The sequence below is a fragment of the Palaemon carinicauda genome, chromosome 35 (genome assembly GCF_036898095.1).
Source record: "Palaemon carinicauda isolate YSFRI2023 chromosome 35, ASM3689809v2, whole genome shotgun sequence".
Classification (NCBI taxonomy): domain Eukaryota; kingdom Metazoa; phylum Arthropoda; class Malacostraca; order Decapoda; family Palaemonidae; genus Palaemon; species Palaemon carinicauda.
Window position 1 is genome coordinate 2,465,524 of NC_090759.1, and position 4,632 is coordinate 2,470,155.

Sequence of the window (4,632 nt, forward strand, 5' to 3'; positions counted from 1 at the left end):
ATTGTATCAGATGACCTCTGAATATAATAATGAAAGATTCTGAAATTTGGGGAAGGACGAGAAAATGACTTTCCTGGATAAGTCTTTTAAGGTACGACGATGTTTTAAGAGATGTATAGAGGCTGCCAAAGTGAGAGAGATCTCTGATTTAGATGAACTGATAGTGCTGGAACAATATTTAAGAGGAATTCCTGAAACTATTTGAATGTACTTGAGAGAGAGAGAGAGGTGAAGAAACTTGATAGAGTTGCTTCGCTGAGTGAATGTTATGATATTATCAGGTTGGAAACATTCCTCGGGTATGAAGTTTCAATCGTCGTTCTGACCAAGTGTCAAGTATTCGTCGAACCATGTTACCCAATGCAGTAATAGCTACGGGAACAAATTCAATAGTTACAGTGGAAGTACCACTGGTACTCTTCCAAAGCAGAATGTAACAGTACCACAAAAACAATCGGCAAATCACCCTCTTACAGGTGTTGTAAAACATGTGTAAAAGATTAATATCATCTGTTATAAGCGTGGTAAAAAAGGCCATATCAGTAAGGAATGTTGGTCAACCCAGTGGAAAGCAGTCACCCAACTGGTTAAGGGTAATTCAACTCCACAGAATACAGAGACGAAGAATAAATGAGGAAAGGTCAACGAGGAAAATAAACCAGCTTACCTTTACATGACAAACAGGACCAACTCAAATAGCGTTGATGCCTTTAAACCGTATATTTATGGAGGTATGTTACCCACTCTGAATGGGAGCAAGCAGATCCTGGTCAAGATATTGCACGACAAAGGATGTAATCATAGTGTGGTAACGCAAGGTGTACACCCGTTGGTAGAACAGTGTCTCACAGAAGATTAGGTCATTTTGAAGGGAATAGGAGGTGAGGAAGTTACTCCTATTTACCGTTTGAAACTGTCATGCATGTTGGTGACAGGTCATTTTGATTTTGCCGTAAAAGATTCATTATCTGTTGAACGAATGGAAGTCCCACTGAGAAATAAGGTTGTAGGAGCACCGTTTATACCTTGTCATATTGTATCGGAGGAACCACTGAAGTACAGTCCTACAGCTGAACTCAAGAAGGACTATCCGTATCTGTTTCATAGTTGTGTGATGATTAGGAGTATGACAAAGGATGTAGCTGAAGAAGAAGACAGAGAAACCAAAGAAAAAATAAACTTGGAGGATTTATTCATGGACGAAGAGTTTTCTCATGATAGCATGCAAGAGGAGAGCTCCCGGCAGAGCCCAAAAGAAGAGGAACGACAGACAAATGAACACGAAGACATGGAAGCAATGGATATAGAAGAAATAAGAAAGTCAGCGTTAGAAGTAGGACAAGTGAGTCGAAAAAGGCTGATAGGATTGTAACAGAAGCATGCGACATTAAAAATTTTTTTTTTACCGTGTGGTGGATGAGATGCAGATGCAGCAGTCTCCCATCTGTTATTACCTCAAGGATTGATTGCTTATGAGGAAAAAATCCTGCCAATATTCCTTGAAATGCCGAAAAGGGCACAAACCATCAGATAATAATTCCCGCACTGCTGAGAAGACAGGTGATCACCGTGGCACATGAAATGAGATATATCTGGGAATAAGAAAGATGATGGAGAACGTTATGAGACACTTTTTTTTCTGGCCCGGCATGCATGAGGATATGAGCCACTTTTGCTGTGCATGTCACTTCTGACAGATGGCTGGAAAGCCTAAAGAGTATATCTCGAAAGCTCCCTTTCATCCTATTGATGTACAAGGAGAGACCTTCAGCAAGGTAATGATTTACATTGTGGGATGAAAGGCCACGAGTATGTGTTAACTTTGATGCAACCAGTGACAAGATAACCTAAGCCATACCAGTCAGGAATATGTGTCAAAGTAATCGCAGAGAAGTTACTAGACTTCTTTACCAAGTTTGGTATTCCAAAAATTGTTCAGAGTGACCGAGGAACAAATTTCAAGTCAGAACTTTTTCAGGATGTGATGGACCTATTGGATGTGAGACAACAACTGTCTACTGCCTATCACTCGGAGACCAAAAGGGCATTAGAGAGATTTCAATAAACCCTAAAGAGTATGTTAACAAAGTACTGCAATAAAATAGGATATGAATGGGACATCGGACTACCTTTAATATTATTTAAGGCACGTAATGCTTATCAAGAAAGCATGTGATGTAGCCTGAATGAAATGATACTTGGACGAGAAGTAAGAGGACCAGTTAAAATGTTGGCTGAAAAATGGAGAGATAAAGAGGAAACGGATGGAGAATATCTCAAGAATTTGATATAAAGGATCGGCAATATATGAAAATTTTCCTTAAAAAACCTGAAAAGAAACAAAAGAAAAATGAAGAAAAGGTTTGGTATGAAAAGCAAGAACAGAGAGCTTGCGGTAAGACGACAGGTGTTAGTTTTCTTACCGATATGGAGATTCCAGTTCTATGATACTTGTGTACTTGGTGTTTGCGTTGCGGACAGTTGTGTCCTGGATAATTGCGCTCCCCGGACAATTGCATCCCCGGACATATGCGTCCCAGATATTTGCGTACCTGTATGTGTGTTTTACTGATTCTATAAAGCTTTTAATCTTTACCATTGCTCTATAATTATACACAGTAATCTTATTTATACCTTTATCCACCCTGAATATGGATATGTTTTAATGGCATCGAATAATTTAGATTCTTACTTCATACTTTGACAATAATTATACCTTTAGCCATACTAGACATGAAAGTTCATATATATATATATATATATATATATATATATATATATATATATATATATATATATATATATATATATATATATATATATATATATATATATATAGAAATCAACATTTCAATTTGTTTTTGAAATTGTACTGATCAATCATTAACTGGAGGCGAATATCGACAATTTTATTTCTCGGGAAAAAACGGGAACTACTCTTTGATAGCCTACTTTCATTTTTTTCGCTACAGTTCTTATTTCTTTAGGGCGTCAATTAGTTTCCAGATGGAAGGGTGATGATATGTTATAGGATTCTTAATTGCGTTATGCCACCCTTCTAAACTCTTATTGGACCTCTTATTGGACCTCGGTAAGTAATCAACTGTTCGGTCATGAACATTCCACAATGAAATGGAGAAAGTTGGTTGAATTATATGCCCACTCCGACTTTTTGCTTGACCTATATACGTAACTTCGAAATATGGAATAAATTCTGGAGTTAGGTCGTCATCATCGCTTAATTCTATCCTTCAATCACATCTTCTGCTGGCGGAATTGCTAGTGCAGAGAAACATCTTATCTTAAAATTGAACTCCTGATCTTCGTGATAACGTTGTCTTAAACAAAGGTCACATATCTTCTTAAAAAATGATTTTGACAAATGGAAAAGACAGGAGGTAATTGTTGCATTATGAAATATTTCCTTAATACTCTTTGTAGACCCTGGCTCAACATCTGTTACTAATGATGTGAGATTAAATTGAGAACAGATCTGCAATAGATTACTGAATAGTCGGTCATAAGTTTCTTTAGTTTTATTGGGAAGAAGAGCAAAAACGCGAGGAATGCTGAACCCACCCTCTTGGACATGAATGCAGTAGAGTTGATAATATATTTGTGGACATACTTTGAACGTTCCATCCGCTGCCCAATTTAGAAACTGTGTCAAGTCATTCAAGTCTTCTTCACTTGCAAAGGTAAGAATGCTCTTTTCGTCATGTATTCCAGTATTGACAACAAGAAACTTTTGTCTACTCGGGAGAATACAGTATTCCTCTGGAATTTCAAAATTATATCTTACCTTTGGTATAGGTGGAGCGTTTTCAGCTTTCTGTCTCCAGCGACGAACATCCCTCCCAAATGTCGAAACAGAAGGCATTTCTGCCATGGAAAATTTGTTGTGTCTTAACGGAGTGTTACCAATAAGATTTCTTTTTGGCTCTTGGGAAAATGTTACACCTTCTTTCAGATCTAAAATCAAAATTTTTTTACTTAATTGTAGCAGCAGACGAACCATGATTATGATCATTAACTCGCTTCGTCATTTCATTAATCTAAGTATGCACTCTTGCTCATCAGGATTGCATCACACATCTCCAATAAGTTTCTGTTCCATAGGCATTTTTCTTACGGAAGTGATAACGATGATTTAGATAAAAAATTATATCTCCACCTGTATTTGATTTAATAAGTTGTGTCTGTGCCATGGGGTTCCGTTTCTATGAAAAATAAGTAGTTCGTAAGAAGAAAATCTAGAAATTAATGAAATTATACAATATATTACACAAGTAAAAAAAAAAAACCACACTCAGTTGTTCACCACAATATAAACGAAGATTATGAAAGAGCTAAGTAAGTCCAATATATTACACATGTAAAAAAAAAAAAAAATAATAGCTTAGTAGCTCGCCAATAAGCAAACAAAGTGAATAAAAAAGAAAACTGAGGTGTAACTGCCATGAATAAAAAAAGTCTCTTCTGCTTTTAGAGAAATCAGGAATTGTTTTCAAAAGGTCTACTGAAATACAAAAGTAAAATGATAGTTAAGTACAGTATTTCTCAGTTCTGTACTTCCGTGGTTTTATGCCATATTTCTTATTTACAGTAATTAGTAGTTCTGTAATCAAGCGA